The sequence below is a fragment of the Lepidothrix coronata genome, unplaced genomic scaffold (genome assembly GCF_001604755.1).
Source record: "Lepidothrix coronata isolate B3197 unplaced genomic scaffold, Lepidothrix_coronata-1.0 Scaffold12, whole genome shotgun sequence".
Lineage (NCBI taxonomy): Eukaryota > Metazoa > Chordata > Aves > Passeriformes > Pipridae > Lepidothrix > Lepidothrix coronata.
Window position 1 is genome coordinate 2,267,669 of NW_016690192.1, and position 19,282 is coordinate 2,286,950.

The 19,282-nt window shown below is 40.5% G+C and overlaps 1 protein-coding gene across 1 annotated transcript in view; it reads right to left on the reverse strand.

The window, feature by feature from the left end:
- The window catches only part of RAB3B (RAB3B, member RAS oncogene family), a 37,959-nt gene extending 20,357 nt beyond the window's left edge, over positions 1-17,602 (reverse strand). Inside the window, exon 1 of the mRNA XM_017805282.1 lies at positions 17,585-17,602. The gene's annotated coding sequence lies outside the window, so the exon portion shown is untranslated. The remainder of the gene's footprint in view (positions 1-17,584) is intronic.
- Positions 17,603-19,282: the final 1,680 nt, after the last annotated feature.

Genomic DNA, 19,282 nt, shown 5'->3' on the forward strand with positions numbered 1-19,282 from the left:
ACAACAGGCTCTCTGGACCACCGGCTCAGTTCAGCAAAGGGCAATTCTACACTCCATTACCATCACATTTCTACAAACACTTCCCAGCTTAGCAGTGAATTTGTCATGTTACATTGGGAAAAACACATGCTGAAATATTTATCAAATGAAAGCAGCTTCCTTAGCAAGAACAAACCTCTGGGCAGACTGAGCTCCCCTGCTTTCACGTGTATCTATGTGATTTGTCTGCAGAAGGTGTAACAAGTTGATGTTTTGAGGAATACAAGTTATTTACTATGACAGAGATAAAAAGAAGGCTCTTAGGACTTTTTTCTTGGTCCCAGCCCAGTACAAATCACATCTCTTGACTGAAAGGGTGGAAAAACAAACTTTGGAGCAAAGCACAAGGCATAAGTGAGTGGAATTAGGTCTGCCAATGAGCTAAAGACATTTTCATAAAAGAGGGCATGACTTCAGCAACAGCATAACTGCTTCAAAACACTGTGAAACTACAATTAAATGAATTGTGCTTTCTGCCTATTGCTATTTTGCCTTACTCCAACATCAAAGAATTATAATTCAACCCAATTTCGGAAGCTGTAGAGCAGCAGGGGAAGCTTTGGTGTTGGCTGTCTGCAGATTACCCTAATGCTTTATCCCAAGATCCAGGCAGTGAGTGACAGTATCTGCAGAACAGAATGATTTCTGGTCCTGCAGGGAACAGTTCCTGTTTCACTGCTATACTCATACCACAAACACCATTCTCAGAAGAACAGAGTCCAGAGAACAAAATGTATCCCCATTTAAAGCATTAACAAAATTAATACAAAGAACTGAAAGGAAAAAAACCCTTCTCTCTTCACACGGCACCCAGATCTACTTTCTCCATCCCGTACACCAAAGGGAAGTAATTTCCCTTTACCAAAGGTTTTCTTTTTTATCTTCTGAGCCAGTTGAAAAATTATGAAAGCCACAATAATATGTGTTCTTTTGCTAGTTCTTCATATGGAGCCTGAAGGGAAAGCTGAAGACTTCATCCCTGTCATACCAGGACAAGCTGAAAGCTCCCATAAATCTTGGACAACCTTAGCCAGGCCCTCTTGGCAGGCCATGTGGTAACATCAGAGCTCATCTCCTGCCAACTCCTGCAGCTGAGAGAAGGGAATCCTAAGACCCAGTACTCAACAAGGAGGTTTTGCCACAGTTAAACAGTGCTTTGTGCCAGCCTTCCTTATGCTTAGCAACTGAAGATTTCCGAGTTCCAATTATCCTGATAAAGCAGGGCATAAATAAATATGCTGCAAAATTTCATCCGTGGTATGTACTCTTCCTGGAGTCAAACAGTCAGACAATAAGTATTAGATGATATAAAGAATAAACACTGTTCTAATCTCAAAGTGTCCTACCACATCACTAATGGTATCAAATCAAATCAGCCCTGCATTCATTAGGAATCAACAGACAGCAAATGTTATATAAAAACTCTCAGATAAGAACAGGCAACATTCTGGTACATGTTTACTTCCTTTTAATTAGTGAACAGACTAGCTGCAGTCTAGCTCTTGAAATGAGATGTAAACATAAATGACCTCCACATATGCCCCATCTTTCAAACCAGCTTATTGACAGGAGCTGCAGGAACCACCTCTCACCCACACTTGCTTCAGTGATATGTCCAATTGTCTGCTCTTCAGAACTGGAAGAGGCTTTTTTGTGTGAAAAGAAGAAAAACAACAGGTATTAAAGGTGCATCTGGCAAACAAAGAGGTTCATCTCTGTGCCCATGAAAGGAAACGGGAGGGATGATACTAGAAATAGAGCTCATGGTGAGGTGAGACACCTCCCCAAAAAGGGACAAACTGAAATAAACCAAAAGACCAGCAAAAAAAGATGATGGGAGGGCTGGCTTATCATAAACCATTGGAAAGGCAAGATGATGGGTTAAGTACAACGATCATCCCAGGATGTTACAAGGCTTGTTTCAGAAAAGGCAGAACAAGGAGCTTCTTTGGGCAAGGTTAGGTCTCTTCAGCTCTGACAGAGGCCAGCAGGACCAGGTCTTCAGGAAGTCTCTCCTTCAAGCTTGGATGCTTGCAATTCCCACAGAACATTAGAAACTACAGATGATAAAGAGATATTATTCTTGTCATACTCAATAAGACCAAAGAACTCTTGTTGATCTCACTGGGTCTAGGACTTGTGCCCACTTCACAAATTAAATTTTAAATACAGAAGGGAAACTCTTCAGTCAGTTATTTTATTTGGTAATCATAGACTTCTGCTTCTGCTGGTGGGTTGGGGTTCTTTTTGTCGCTGGGATTTTTGTTTGGTTGATTTTTACATCTTTGTGTAGAGTTTCTTCTGTCATTTCCAGGGGTTTGGCCAAATTCAGCACTCACAGAGTTGTGAAGAAACCTGGTAAAACTTAACACATTCAAAGTAAAAGATGCATTTAGTTCATTCTCTGTTTGCGTCCAAGAGACTCAGGTCAGGATTTGATGCCTTGTGACATACGCTTCTAACATGCAGCATCATCCTCCTCTTGAAGCTTTTCCATTTTGTGACCATAATCCGAATGTTTGACAAGTTCATAGCATGGCAATGCAGATTTTAGTGCACAGGATGCTCTAAGAACTATAACCACACTCTGGAGAGGCAGAGTTGTCACCACCTCTACATCCATGTGGTTACTGAAAAGCCATTTCTCAGACATCATTCTCAGATTTCAGGAGCAATGGATGGAAATACAACTAATGAAATTATCTAATGAAAACAGAAACTCAATCACAGGCTTCACATCATGTCTCAGTTAGACTGGGCTTAGGTCAGAATTCTCGGGTGTTAACAGGATTCTTAAAACAAAGAAAATGAACAAGTGAAGGAAAAAAATCAACTAGGCACAGTTGAAATGCTTGTAATTAGCATCTTTGTTTTACTGAAGGGATTGCAGAGGTTCAATAGCAGTATATAGCATCAGAGAGTTTTCAAACATGCCGTTATAACAAAAGGGAAAAGAAGAAACTCAGAAAGAATGTGCTATATTACCTTGATATTGCCAAGGTAAACAGTTTTACAATCTTGTAAGAGAGATTAAGATCACAAGTTACCAGGGTACCATTGTTCCTTCCAGCTTCGTGTTTTCAACACAAAATTAAATCCTTTAAAGGTAACACGGAGCTGTACTTTCTCCACTGCAAACTCATTCATCCTGTTCTGTGGGAAGCTGCAATAACCAGCACAGGATTTTCCGATTTTTTTTGTTCACAGGAGTCACCAGCTTGTTATTCAAAACTCACAATAGTTACAATTTGAAAGTGAAATAATCTCTGGACGTGCTTTTCCAATGTAACTTCAGACAAAGCACCTGATCCAGATTTTGCTCTCGGGTATGCTGCTGCAGAAGCTGGAGCTTCCTGGGTTTGTCTGATCTCAGCTGAGATTAGCAGCTGATCTTCCATTTCTTCACTTGCTCAACAGCAACAAAGCCCTGCCAATTACAGAGCATGTTCCTGTCACTCCAGATGGACAGTGCCAGAGGGGCAGCTCAGAAAAGGAGAAAAGAAAGCATGTCATAGGGTATTAAAGCGAGGGAGACAAGGGCACATTGCCAGGGCCTTTTAGGAGACCTGCTGAGTTTTTGTGAGAACAATTCTCTCTTTGCCAGCCTTTTACCAGCAAGTATTTTTCTCCCAACTACAGAAACACCCTTCTGCCTCCATTGATTACTTCTGCCTACTTCCAGTGCCCTTGATCTACTTCTATCCCAAACTGGCTTTGCAGAGAAGATCTGAATTTTTGGGGTGTGTGAGAGAAAGACATCTATAGATATGAGTATGACAAAGTCATGTCCAAGACTAGTTTGTGTTCTTCCTAAGGAATGAAAAGTTGATATATAAAAGGAAAAAAAAACAACCAAACAAACAGAAGAAGAAAAGAAGCACCAGCCTAAAGGTAGCTATTCATTCATACTGAAATACAGATCGGAGGTAGCTATTCATTTATACTGAAATACAGACTGGAGGTAGCTATTCATTTACATTGAAATACAAGCTGTTTTGGCCATAGTGAATTAGGTTTCACAATGTATTAAGACTACACTTCATTTGCCTTTACTGCCCCTCCACTTACCCACCTGAATGAATACAGGTGTTAACTCACAAGCTATCCCTTCCAAATATCATCTACAAACNATCAAGGCTGTCATCTGCTAAATTCAGGAGGAGATACCACCCTGCTGCCTGACAGGAGCAGATTAAATATCAGCAAACCTCTTCCTGATCTTAGCAACTGTGCTAACGTCCCATGAATCACTCTCACAAATCATACGGCGAAAGCAGAAAAGCCAGGTTGTGTTCTGTGCCCAAGGCGGACACCCCACTTAGCTACAGAGCAACACTTCATAAGCCAGTGGGACTTTCTGCTTCACAGGGATGCTGTCTCCTCCTCTCAACACATCACAGTGCCTAAAGGTAAGAGAACTCTGGAGTTCTCAGTGTGTTGCCAACAGTGCAATGAGCACTGTGATCACCTTGGAGCTGCTGGGGGAGAAAGCAGCTGCAGCTCTGACACCTGTGGGCTTCTCCTACCTGGGAGTTTCTTCTCCGTAGGGGATGGTTTCCTGCCCAAGCACAAAGTTCAACCCCGCTAAGGAACCTCTGGAGGTGGGGGAGAAGCAGAGCTCCCCTCCTCCTGCTGCCGTTCAATACGGGAGGCTCTGGTCTAGTCAAACAAATGTTATTTACATGGGTCACCTTGGTAGCACAGGCAGTGCTGTTCTTTTCATGCATATGATACAAGCACTATGTATCAACTGTGCTAGCAACTGAAATAGTCTTTTAGACACACTAGATTGTTTCTCATTAGCATATCCTCCCATCAGTAATCAAAATCAATCAACTTAAATCAAACTAATTTTCCATGTGCTCTGATAAAATGTATACCATATGCTGGCTGAAATGTATATCAAAGCAAGACTGTGTTGCTGTAGGAAGCTTCTTTCTGCAGCTACATCTCACAGCAACATTGGGTCAATTTCCATTAAAATCCTAAGAAAATCTTTGTTTTAACTATTTTCAACCAGCCTCATGTAGCTCCAAAGGATTAATTAACTGACTTGCTGGAATTAGTCATTAGTGGTACATCACAATACCTGCTGTCTCTGTGGGGTCTCATCGAGGGTTAAAGACAAGAACTTACTCTCTGATCAAACAGGACCTCTGAGAAATCACAATTCACAAGGCATACCCAGAGTCTCAGCTTCAGTAGCATTTGCAAGATTTATATGATGGTATTTAAGTCATCGCTTACTCTACCCAGTTAAACATCTGGCTGCTGTCAGATTTGCAAGGTATGCCGAGCTGGAATGCACCTGCTCACAATACCAACTACTTCTTAACATCATTTGTATTACAAGAATGCTTAGGACCCCTTCATCATGAAGCCACTGCTGAAAGGTCACTCAGGCTGGTGGAGCAGCACCTCCTGTCTCTGTCCAGGAGGATCAGGAGTGAGCACCAACAGCTCACAGCCAGGGGCCTGCAGGAACCACCACCCCAATCAGCACTATGGTTACCACCTCCCTACTAGACCATCTACTTTGCATTCCAGAAGACACTGGGTGGATAGCCCTTCACAGCCCTGTGTTTGGGTTTTACCCCACAGTTAAGCTGCAGAACTAATATCAAGCGTAAGATGACACACCACCACTGTGCTCAGCATCCCGAGGGACCAGGGGAGAGCTGAACCACCCTACAGTGCACTCAGTCCTCAGCCTCCCTGCTGCTCCTGCTCCTGCTGCTCCTGCTAACAAAACTGTCCAGCACTGACTGGGAAGTGTACAGACAGCCTGTTTTTATATTAAATGCATTACAGTTATTTTAACAGCCCTGTTCTAACCTGATTTCAAACAGCAGGAAGCCATTCCTTGCCTCTCCACTCTCCTTACTAGAAGCCTCAATTTGTACTCGATGAGATGACTTGTTTTTCTCTCAACTGCTCACTGTCATATGCCTAACCAAATGTGTCAAGCAAAGTATTAGAAGGGATTCATAAATGCTAAACCTCTAAGAGGCTTAGGAGTGAGAAACATAATCGAGTGTCACTGCTGGAGGCAGGGGAGTTGTTTAGGAATTCTGATAAGCATCAATTCAGTGGATACTCATTTTTATCCTAGTTAATCAGAAACAGGAAGCTTCAGGAAACCGAAATGCTTCTCTGGCTCTGAGCTCACTCACTATAGGGTAGAGAAATCATCATGGGGTAAAGAAATCACCATGCCAGCTCAGATCAGTAGCTGAAGTGTTTCAGTATCTGGTCCTGAATAGTAGAAGCTTCTGATCCAGTGATCAGAAAAGAATGTTTCTAGAATAGACACAAAATTGCAGTGAAGTACAATTATGTAAAAGTTTACCAACAGGAGAAACAGCTTCTTAACTTAGAAGCCAATCACGAATAAACCAGCTTGTGGTGGACCACCTCTTCAATACTAAAATATTCCTGTGTAACTGAAACACTAAAACCTCTCCTCCTTCTCCATGCAGAATCAGACAAATTCCACATACTCTTTTTATGACGATACTCTCAATTTAAAACTTTTTCTTAGCCCTATAGTTGTAATTTAAAGGACTTCACCCCTCACAGGTCCCTCCCTCACTGATGAAACTATACTGTGATAAGATGCTCTCTGATCATTCTTACTCAGGAGCCTTAGAAATCTACAGTCATCACATACATAAGGCAAGTTATCTCCCATCTCATGGCTGATAAATTTTCAGTCACATCATCTATCATTACTGCCTGCCTCTCCCTTTCAATGGTAACTAAGGAGTCATGGCAGAAGGACTGTAAATTCATGGCGTTTGGTCCCCCTCCCAGAAGGAATCCGTGGCTGGAGACTGAGCTCTGGGATGGGCTCACTTGGTGTCCCCTGGAGCTGGCAGCAGCACCAGCCCCTGGGACTGCTCTTCTTTCCTATTTCTATTCACACACCACCATGCACAGGCTTTGAGAGCCAGAACCTCTTCCTGTGCACTCTCCTCAGCTTCACAGCAGAAGTACATTTCACACTGAGTACCCAGCTAGACAGCCCTGCTTCACTGCTGTGCTGCTGAGCTCCTGTTGGCTACCCACAGGAAAATCCAGTCTGTACTTAATCTCTAAATTTGAAGGAATATTTCTTGTTTATTTTCATCCTGGCCTTGACTGCGATATTTCATGCACAGGTACATGCTATGCCACCAATCTGTAAACTGTCTTCCCACAGAAATCTGTCAAAAGGTCTTCACAGCATTGGGAAGGCAACTGAGCCCAGCAATACAGATATCTGATGGAGGCATTCCCTCTGCTGTCCTGATCTAGTTAACCAGCAATCACATTACCTTGCTCCTTCAATACCTCTGGGCTCACTTCAATTCACTTTGGTCTCTCTGAACTTGACACTATTGTATCTGTTGCTGTAAGATCCTCTCCAAAATAGAGTTCAATTTGACAAAGGGCTAAACATCTTCAACTTCTGTTTCACCAATGGAAACACATCTTTGCCCAAAACACATCTAGACTCAGAGGGATCACTGCAGCACTATTAATTTACAGTTAGTTGCAGGCTTATAGTGAACCATCTGAACGGAAGTAGGATAAAGTAGTCAACAAGAATATCAGTTATTAATCAATTTTTAACTGTCAAAACACGCACGCATATAAAAATATTCTACACTAATAATCTAATAGCAAATTACTTCCTTGTGGTTTCCACAAGGAAAACATCCCTTTCCTTTAGTCACGTTTTGCACTCTTCTCACTACACCTATAGGAAGTTTCAATAGCACCATCAAATCAATATGGATGCACAATCTGCAAGCACTTGACTTCAAAAACAGTATTACTAACTACTTCCTACAGGATAAATGTTTCATGTTATCAAAATAATTCATAAGACATATTGAATTTCATGACTCCTTGCTGCTTTCAAAATTCTGTTTTCTGCCACAGACAATCAAGAAAAATCTCTAAATAGGTTCATAGTCTTCTGATCATTAAAAAAAATACTTTGCAATGTTACTTTGAAGGAGGAATTCTGCAGAAGTAGAGCTGGAAAACTGAATTATATTACAAGTTGAAAAAGCAGAGAGCGTGCTGCCATTCATTTTAGTCACTTCCAAGCAATTTCATTCGAATCCGCTGAAGGCAAATTTCAGTGTAAAGTATGAAAGCTCAAGATCATCTAGTTACTAAGATGAATGCCTGTTAAATCTTCAGTTGGGACTATTGCCTTCATTTATAAAAACACAATTTCTTCTCCAACAACAGAATTAGCATAAGTGCTTACAGTCTTGCTCACAGGATCCACCAGCCATATCTTCTTTCTTATTTCAATCTGAGATTGACGTCAGCAGCATTCACAACCTTTTGAGAACTCATTCTCCAGTTCCTACTTAATTTGATGTCTCGGAACATTTATATGACTCACAAAATTTGGTCTTTGAAGCTTCAGGGCACAAAGATGGAAAGAAATCCAAAGGGGAAAAAAAAAAAAGATTGCATTTAGTATAGTAAAATAATAGTAAGGAAAAGGAGATGGATAAAATATAGTCAGGTGCTATTTTTGGCAAGGGTTGTTTAGCAAAAGAAGCACAATTTTCATTACTCAATAAAACAAAGGAAGACAATTTTCTGTTCCATTCATTACTCAGAGTGAATGAAGAGGTCAGTCATAAGAGCAATATTACACTATAGGATTTTGCAGCAACCTGTCAGAATTGAGCTATACTTTGGAACCACCAAAACTGAGAACCAAGGCATCAAACATCCTAACAGAGAACACTCCTTTACACAGAACACACGTCTGACTCCAGGAGAAAGCTTCTCTAGAGTCAGAAGTCCCTGCTGAAAACTGCTCCAAATTAAAAGTCCGAATTCAAAGGTCAATCTGTGCTATGCAGAAGTGTAAAACTTGAGAAAAGCTAATTTCTGAGGAGTAGGAAGTAATCACTGATGCCAGCGCAGATTTCATTCCTAAAAACCCCTGACCCTTTCTCTGCAAACACAGAGGTGCTCTACATCATCTGGATGAAGGGAAGACTGTGCAGATGGGGAGATGGATTCCTGATTGTGCCTCACAGGGAGACAATCTACTCCAAAGCTTCCACTCTCTCAGGTGGAGGGTCTCTAGTTCCAAAACTGGGTCTGTGCAAGTCCTCCCCTTTTCTGAGAAGAGAACACCAGTTATATGAATCCCTCAAGCCTTGATGCACTGTCAAATTAATACTCTTATTGTTAATAATCAAGAATTTAATAGATGATATCTTGAAATTAACATGTCTGGGGAATCATTTCATTTAAAAAATAAAGATCCAATGAGTCATGACTGCAAAAGTCACTCAGCATCTCTGTTTGAGAGACTATTTTGAACAAGTACCTTATTGAGCAGACAGATTTTAACAGAACACACATGACTCACCTGTGGCATGAGGGCAATTAAATCTTTATTAATTTTTTTTTATATCCATAAAAGAAGTATATAGGAAGTGAAAAATATCCTACTTCTCCTATTTCCTGAAAACACTCCTAGAGTAGTTAGCAAATATGATAGCCTGGGTTTATTCTCTATTTCCTGCACAAAAAAATACATTAAGAAAAGAAATCAATGCTACATTGCTTCTTGGCCATGTAGACTATAGTTAAAAAAAAAAAAAGGCAAAAAAGAAAAAGAAGAGGACCACATTGCATGGATTCTGATGTAACCAACAAAACAAATACAACCTCTTCTCTGCCTTTGTATTAGGTGATAAAAAGCAGTTTGGTTTTCCATTGGGTTTTTTGGGGTGGGTTTTTTTTTTTTTTTTTTTTTTAATCTGTGGTTTTTGAATCATCAAACTGACTGCACTGTCTCTTGCAGTTGTAGGGTAATACAATATTACACACTTAGAGGATGCATTTTCAGGGAGGATAAACAGCTGCCGTTCCAGGAACTTTAAAACTCTGGAGATTCCAGCTGGAGTAAAAGGGATGTGCAGGTTTGATACTTCCAGCACCAGAGTGAATAAACACCTTGCATGCAGTTAGTGGAAAATAAAGCTGTTCATTTCCTTCTGTTTGAGCACTTGGGTTCTGTAAATGGCAAGGCAGGTGGCTACCCTGCCATCACTTAGCAACACCAGGTTTTGACACGCAACTGGAGCTACTGCACTTTCCGATCTCCCGGGCGTGTGGAGAGGAGAGCATTCCCACAGCATGTGCTGCAGATGGGAGAACTGACAAATGACTGAGCCAACACCACAGGGATGCAAAGGTGCTGCTGTGTCTAACTCACAGCCAGATTCTGCAAGTACCACCAATTTGGGTGAAATTTCACATTAAAACAGTAAATATCCTGAAGACCGAGGCCATTTCCAGATTTAGGTGAAAGATTATTCAAATCACAGTTTTGCCATGACAATGGTGTGGGTGATTTCTGCTGAATTTGTTTCCTTTAGATTTCTTGCAGTGTCTTGATAGAATTCTAAGTAACTCCTATGCATGTTTACATCAGAAATTTAGCAGAAAAACTGAAGTAATTTCAAACATGTCCAAGACTTGAGATCGATGGCCACAGCTTTGAACAGGCGACTGTGAAGTGGGGCATGTGCAACTCCAGAACAGTTGCAAGCACATCACAGAGGCAGAACTTTATGCAGATTCTTCCCTTGGAAGAGTTTGCTTTTCCCTAAAATCATTAACCAGCAAAAGTGAAAGGAAACTATTAATTTTACACTTCCAACCCCAAAGCCTCAAGGGAGACCAAGCAGTTGTGACAAATTTACCTTACTAAATATCTTTGCAGTGGTGACCCTTCCTGCATGCTGTTTTCAAGATGAAGGGCATTCATACAGAGGAGGAAATCCATTTTACTAGGATAAGAAGCCCTAAAGAGGTATGGAGTTGCAGCTGTTGCATAATTATAGCACAACACTTGGAATGAGCATCAGAATAGAAATAATGTTCGTTTGGAGTTCCTATAATCGGCCAACCCATTCATTTCTCTTCTGTGCTTCACAGTGTGTATCACACTCAGGAAAACAACCCAGGAAGGGGGTTTGGTGAGGAAGGGTGTATAAAAACAGGCTGAAGAGCTTTGCCAAATGCATTCCACCTTCTTCATCTCAGACAGCACTAAGCCCAGACACCAGCCATCTCCCAGGAAGGCTGGAATCCATATGGCGTTCATGCAGACCAACAGTTCCATAACAGCAATTCCATCCCTGCAGAACCCAGACCTCCTGGGCTTGCCACTCAGAGCCACTCCTTGCTGCTTAGCAAGGCAGTGTTTGTGAGCACTGCTTCTTTGGTGCTGTTTTCCACCGTAATTATGTAATCAATAAAGGCATGGGGGTTTTTCTTTTCATGGTCCTGCTTTGGTTCTGCTCAAGTTTCATGCCAGTTTTCACTGCACTCACAGTTTTGGTAGTTCTATGGTCCAGCAAGGGACACGAGAGGGTAAGAAAATATAAAGTTTAAGGTCCATCATTCCACTCTTAAACATGAAAGACTTCAAAAAGGCATTCCTTAATTACCCTTGCCTGGCTGTAAACTTCCAGTCTTATTGTTCCATGTAATCGAATTATGCACCTGTGTGCTTTATTATAGCCAGAACATTTCTTCTCCCAAAAGCAAAGAAGTAAACTGACTTTGTCTCTTTTCCCCAGCTTTTCTTGTTCACTCTTAGGCACAACTCCATGATTTCAAATGCTGTTATGACAGTACTCAGCAAGAACTATCCTTACAGTTAGTGCAAGAGTGCTTACAAAGGTGCTCTCTGACCTCATCAAGAGCAAGCCAAGGTGCACAACACAGAGCCAAGAGAAAAGGACAGGAAAAGTGGCATAGTCTTCCAGAAATGGGTACAGCATGAGGCTAAAATGCACAGTGAGGAAGCAATTTAGCACTTGGTGGTAACTTCAATGGGAATGCATTTTTTAGCCTTTCAATAATGTAGGACAATCTTAGAGTTTAAAAAAATAATCCAAAACACGTTTGATGGGAGTTATTTCTCTTTCTTCCCTCAAAAAAAAGAAGAGACCTGCAGTCCTGGGCAAAGGACTTTCCGTGGACTTATCAAAGCTGACTCATGCCAGTCTACCACAATTTGGCACTTGGAGCACTTGCTTCCTCTCACAACTGGGAAGGCTCAATGCCTGCTGGCAGGCAGGGGAGTGGGATGCAGTTACCATGGCACTGGAACATGCAGCAACTTCACAACTGCCACAGCACTATCACTGATGGAGGGACCAAAGGAGAGGAAGCAGCAGGTGAATCTTTGAATAAGCACATCCAAAAGTAAAACCAGAAGCAGGGTGAGTATTCTGCCTCATAAACATCCTATGCACAGATCTCCTGTATGCTCTGGCTACAACAAAAGCAGAGCAGCAGTCAGACCTCACAGGCATGAGCAGCCTATGTGCACACACATATCTACACACCCCCTTCTCCCCCCATGACTTTCCCCTCAAGCACTGGTACAGATGTCTCAATCAGTTTGTCAGAGAGACCAGCCAGGCAGAATCTGGGTGGGAAAATACCATCTTTGAGCCTCCTTTGAGTAATAAACAAGTTTAATCACTTGAGTCTTATACCATGTGAAGGTACTTCAGTTAATGAAGCACAGCAGCTCATAACATAGTGTGTTTATCTGCTCCACTTACACCTGCTCCCCCCAAAGTTTCAAACACTCCTGCCACCTCCTGTTTCAGTTTCTAACATAAATTAGTAGCAAAGCACTGAGTATCTGATTAGCAAAGAAATGGATGCAAAGCAAAATTGGCAAAACCAGAGGAATTTTCAAACAAGATGCAAGTGCACAACAGAAGCACAGGATGCCATGTGTGAGCTGAGCAACACACTTGGGACTGGCAGCTCCATTTAGAGGGAGGAACATCTTAGCAATGCTGCAGAGCTCAAACTGTGACAGAAACACGGGATACACTAGGATGCCTAGGGTACACTTTTGGGCTGCAGTGGCTCTGACCATAAAATTCAAGGTGCTAAGCTGATATTGAAAGATATAACTAACACCAAACAGGATTTATGTTTCCTACTTTGTCACTCTCATTAGTATTTGCTGGGCAACTAGAGCAGCTCACCAAGATCTAGGTTGAGATCAGTGTCTCCTTGTAAACTTTACATTGTTCTGCAGGTGGGAGAACGTGACCAGCAAACCATAGGCCTTCCAGTTCTCCACAGTGCAGAAATGTGCTGCTTTTTTGTCCTGTTTCTGGTACTTCTCACCAGTGTTTCTTTCTGTCATACAGGTCTGCAGAGCCCAATGCCTCCAGCACGGCTACACACAGCAGTCAGCTGGATGTCTGAGCACACTGTGGTTACACTGCAGCTTCAGCACCACTTAACCATGATAAGCAGGTAAAAAAGGCCATTTTGGGGACCTGGTTATTAAAAGGAGAAAAAAACCCACTACAGATGTGTTAGATTGTAGATAGGGAACCAACACCACCGTTTTCCACGTGCTGGGAGGATCATCGCACATTCCCCTTTCTAACAAATCAAAATGTGCTTCAGGGGATACTCACACGACTTTCCCTCAATGTAACTGAAAACAGCCTTGCCAAGAGAAATACAGCAAGTCAGCACTCAGCATCTGGGAGCTTAGTTCACACTGTTTAATGAATCAGGATGATGCTAAATAGCTGCTCAACAGAAAATAAATCACGAAGTACCCACTGCTAAACTCCCAGGTAGTCCAGTTGTGCTACAGGGTACAATCTCTCACATCAGAAAACAATGGGGGGGGGTTGGTTTCCTGGTTTTAGCTCTAAAATCAGCTGTTCAGCATACTCGAGTGTTGCATAAACATGACACTGCAGCAGACAACACAATGCATTAAAGTTATAAATGTGAAGCCTCACAGTCTTTTTTGACCAAATGTGACATAGTTTAAGTAGTGAGACAAATACTATGAGAGCTCATAAATTCCACCCACTGTATTATCTCATAACTGATCACAGCGTAACCAAGCATATTTAAATATAGAATATACCTAGTCATTATGCAGAAGATAACATTGTGAAAGAAAATAATAATGAGGGTGATTCTGATAAGACAAGGACAACAGGAAAATGTTTTGAGGCACATGAGTCTAAGACCTATGTAAAATGATTACAAAATATCTATTCTGAATTTCAGGTAAAAAAAAAAAGCATTAAATGCAAAACATCAGGAGCACAGCAACCCATTTGTCCTCTCAAATATTAACTGCCTTACTACACCAACTGAGTAATTTCCCTTGAAATTTCCCACATACAGCTTCTCCTCTACTGGACAAAGTATTAACATCAGCCCATTTTCTCTAGAAAAGGTCCAAACCTTTGACCTACCAACAGATAACACAAACACACTCCACACTGCTCCTGGATACAACCTGAGACCTCTGAACACAATTTGTACCTTTTTTATTTTACTGAAATGCACAAAGCAAGGGCAAATGCTCCATATATGCAGTGACTCTGCAAAGATGGAGCACAGAAGGAGATACTACACCTTGCAGTGAGAGCAAATCCAATATTGCCAGCAGGAATAACTGCAGTGGTAACAGAACTTAGACTGAAGTTGAATTTGGCCTTCACTATAATGCAGAGTTATAATGAGATAACAATGGGATTAAGGTGATTAACTATAAACAGAAATAAACCCTCCATGTCAACTGTTTAACTGCAAACACAGCAATGCCTTGCTCAGCAAGCTTAGGCTGTTCAATAAATTCAATAGTGTGAGGGATAACTAACCTCTCAGGGGTTTATTTTTTAAGTTTTTCTTTTTCTCCCTTGTATCACTCCTGCAACTCTAATCTTAAAGACCATTCAGAGTGGCATGAGCACCAAGTTCTTCTCAAAGCAGCAGTGTATTATTACTTGAGATGTAACCAAGACCTCGGAATTGAATTATAGACACTGTTATTGCATCTTTTCTCCAGTCAAATATTCTGCATTGTGTTTTAGCATCAGAAGTAGTGCTTTATGTCCACTCAACCACAATGATTCCCATTCCTGGGACCCAGTAAGTCCTTAATGCTGCAAATAAAATGTAATTCTTGACTCTCTTACAAGGATCAACCCATTCTTTTCACTCTCATGAATTTTTCCATTTTAGTTCTTTGTTTAAACAGCAAATCAGAGGATTTTACAACAGCTGTGAATTTACTGAGCAGAATCAGGTCTGTCAGATCCCTGGGGACACACACTGCTATTGCATCTATACGTTAAATTACAGAACCTTATTATCTCTTTTTTTAGAAACAAGTTTTCTGCAAGCATTCAAGCTTAAAGTCAGTGCTTGCAAGGAACTCAGCAAAACTATGATGGGAACGGGATGTCTGGGGAATAGATGATTCTCTCATCTGAAATGCATAATTAGCTTTTGGTTAAGTGTGCAATTAACATTAAAATTTACAATCAAATATGATGGTGTTCTAATTTTACCTCCTGTAAATGGAGAAAAAAAAAAAGACTTAGTTACCAGTGTTACTTCTGTGAATCCCTTCTTATGAGATGAGCTGCTCAGTAACATCCTGTCATCCACGAGACAACTGATACAAAAAGCTTTTAAAAACACTCCGTATTTGCCTTCTGGACAGCTACACAGCATGGGGTTTATTTTGGTTTGCACTTTTCTGTTTTGTAATGGTAACTGCCACTCAGTATAATTAGCAGTTGTCATATTTCGGTTCTTAAAGATCCAGAAAAACCAGAGCGATGTTGCTTTGTACCCTCTCCCCAGCTGTGCCTGAGAGCTTTAACACGTGTTCCCCACATCCACTACAGCTAATCTCACACCCCAACATGTTTCAGCAGTTAAGACATGGAAACATTTTTGTTAATGGGAATGAAAGACCTTCATCCTAGTAGTGTAATTCCGATAAGTAGCACCTTAAGAGAAAAATCATACTGCAGTCTAAATATGCTGCCTCTGAACATCACAGCCTTTTTAGCTGAAGCTAAATTTAATTCTATTTGCCTTTTACAAGGGGGGTTGAAAGTAGTTTCAACTGTAACATCAGCTGCCAAACCCTGTATTTAGTTCTGTTTATTACTAATCATGTAAGTGGTCGTGTTATGTGTAGTATGTGCAACAAAACTGAGAGTCCCTTGTGCAGGGGGCTGTACAAAAGTGTAATGGAAGTGTAATCAAATGCCTCACACAAAGTACGTATTGTGTGGTGTGCAAGTGTTCTGGGTTCAACAGTGCCCATGACTTTCCATCTGTTATTTTATGTTACTATGTAAAGAGTTCATGTAATTAATGTAGCCTGGGCCAGCACAAAGGGCCAGAGTTTACCCCTCAGCATTTAACCTCAGTGCTGTACTGCTCGTGAGTTCTGCTGTTATTTCTACCACCATTATTAGTGGTACCAATAGACACACAAATGCACAGAAGAAGGGGGGAAAAAAAAGAAGAAATCTCACCTTGCTCTCACCTAAAACTGAAATCACTTTTATTCATTCACCCTGCTTCCATTGGGATCTGGACAGAGTGGCCCTCTCTAGCTGCTAGGCAACCTGAACTCTGCATTAAGTATTAGCTGTTTGCATTTGCTAAGAATATAATAATGTTACCTTTGAGGTTTATTTATAATAAAAACCATACCTAGCTGAAAATATAATAGTTTTCCTTCAGTAATCAGTAATTAGCAACTCTGAGAATACAAAATTGTCGGTTAAGAAAGAAATAATCTACATGCACACCCCATGGCTCCTTACAAATCAATCATAAGGAAGATTCTTCATATGAAAGTATTATTACAGGTGGCAGTGGCATAAAAAAAAATCTAATCTAAGAATTACATTTATGTAGATATTAGAATATCTATATAGCATATTAATATATTTATGTAAACAATCTTTTAAATTCAATATTTAAAATATTATAAAATCTCATCCAACCACAAAATTAACTGTCTCATACAGTTACTTTATATAACACCACCAGTTCTAAACAAGTCAGAAAATATTTGAAATTAAAACAGTCAACTCATCTTGGAGTTGTTTAATGAAAGAAAGAAAAAAATAAAGGCCTGCAAAGCATTATTTCATGTAAGCCCACTCTGGACCATTTTACTGTTTTGTTCTCTAGCAACAGCACTGTCATTCTACCTTAAAAACATCATGAATATCTTTGCTATGTGACATTCCTCTCAAGCTAAAGAGATATTCCTTTCAAGTCTTTTCAAAGCAGACCATTTCCCAGCCTGCTTGGTCACTGCCACAACTGATAGGGCTCTTATTAAAATATCAATTTGGGCAATTGAGGCGTTAATGTCAACAAGGCAAGAGGCCCATCAATGACATCAAAATTAAACAGAGGAGCACTCTTTTTTGATCATTACATTTGACAGCTTGGCAAATCCTGATTCACAAAACACAGACTTCCTCAAATCCAGCAAACACAAATGTGGGACTTCTGGCTTTAAAATGATCCTCAGTTTCTGCTGGAGATACAAAAGCTCGAGACAGGCCAGAAAGACATTTACTGACACAGCTGTCAGTCTTCACACGCAGCTGTTTGGCACTTATTTTTTGCAGCTTTAAGAAAACCCAAGAAACTGTTTGTAGCTGGAGTACTGCACCTGAATATCCTCTCTTCTGTTCAACACAGGCAACACTCAGTGTAGAAAGTCCCGCTGATCACTGATCTCTCTGGATCACAGCACAGCAGCAGCAACTTCCCCCTCACCTTGAGATTTGCAGAGCACAAAACAAGGTTATTTGGCACAGCCCTTGAGCACCTTGAGTCTGCCACAGCTGTGAACACTCGAGAGCTCCACAAGCACCCCTGAACTCAGAAAGACCTGGCTTTGCAGACAGAGAGCATCAGAGGTTCCCAGAAGTGCTTCTCTCTGAATCCTATAAAGACATCTGAAGTGGTTAAATTAAGCACTTGTACTTCTCCTTCTTCACTTGGTTTCACATTAAACCTGGCTTAACATCAAGCTCACGAGGAGCATAATTTAAAAAGTCAACATAACTGGAAAATTGTAGGTCAAAGCAAAGTGTTCACTGGGGCCACATAGTCCCACACTCACAGAAACTCAATAGCAGCTGTAAGTAGTTTTTTAAAAAGTAATTGGAAGATGGGTTGGTAAGAAAACTCTTCCTTCCTACACTTAGGAACACATAATTTTGGTATATTAATGGACCCCACTATTACTACATGTACTCTGAAGAACACATTGAAATTAAACATAATCTCAGGATGGGCAGGAGATAAACAAGTTCAAACACCGTGGTTTTAATAGAGGTACACGACGTTTTTGTTAAGGTCCTTGAATCATAACTCACATAAGGGACTCATGCAATGAGCACAGAAAGAGAGAAGAACAGAACATGAGTTACTGTGGAAACTGTCAAACACTGAATGGACCTTTTATTAAAAATAAATGTTAAATCAACAGTGTTGTTGGTAACTCCAACATTACAGGTCCTATAGATAGCACCCTCTGCGGAATCCACCTGACATCTCTTTCCATAAGAAGTTTAAGGTTATTAAAGCCTTTTTCCCCCCAAAGCCTTCAAACAGATTTAATTAAGATTATTGCTTAATTCACTTTAATCCTGGTATCTTTGAAAAAAACCCAAATATTTTATGGTGCTTTCTGTCTTGCTTTTACACAACTTATTAGAAAATTCCATGTTCCAAAATTAAGAAAGACCAACTGGATGAAAATCATCTTTAGTTGTTTATTGGGCCTGAAGTACAAACCTCTTTATTACCGAAACCCTAAATTAAATCAAACAGCTTCATGCCAGGTTATCTATGTTAGTTTCAATATCAGAATTTGACAACACAAAAAGGATCTTTTACTAAGTAATTTGTTGTAACTTGTATCCAGCAACCCAGAAATAAAACAAATTATAGAGTTGTAGTTAAAAGACAAAAAAACCTCATTTTAGATACCCACTATTTATTGTGACTATTCAAGATCACACACATGATTACTATAATTTTACATTTAAATACAATTATTAAAGATTAATTATAAATCCAGTGTATGTAAATCAATTACAAAACCAAGCTCTTAGCTGGGGCAGATTTGGGTAGAAATGCTTGGCACTGCTGAGCAGGTACAGGAGTTGCAGGAAGATGCAAGGATGTATGTAGAGGACATAAACCCATAGTAGAAGTCATGTATAGAGTTCACTCACTGAGCACTCATTGAATTTCTGCTCACTGAAAAAGTGCTACTAAAGGGCTCCAGACCTGCATAGAGTTTGTTGCAGTTTAATAGACACTGACTTCTGAGATCTCATAGAGCTGCTGCTTAAGA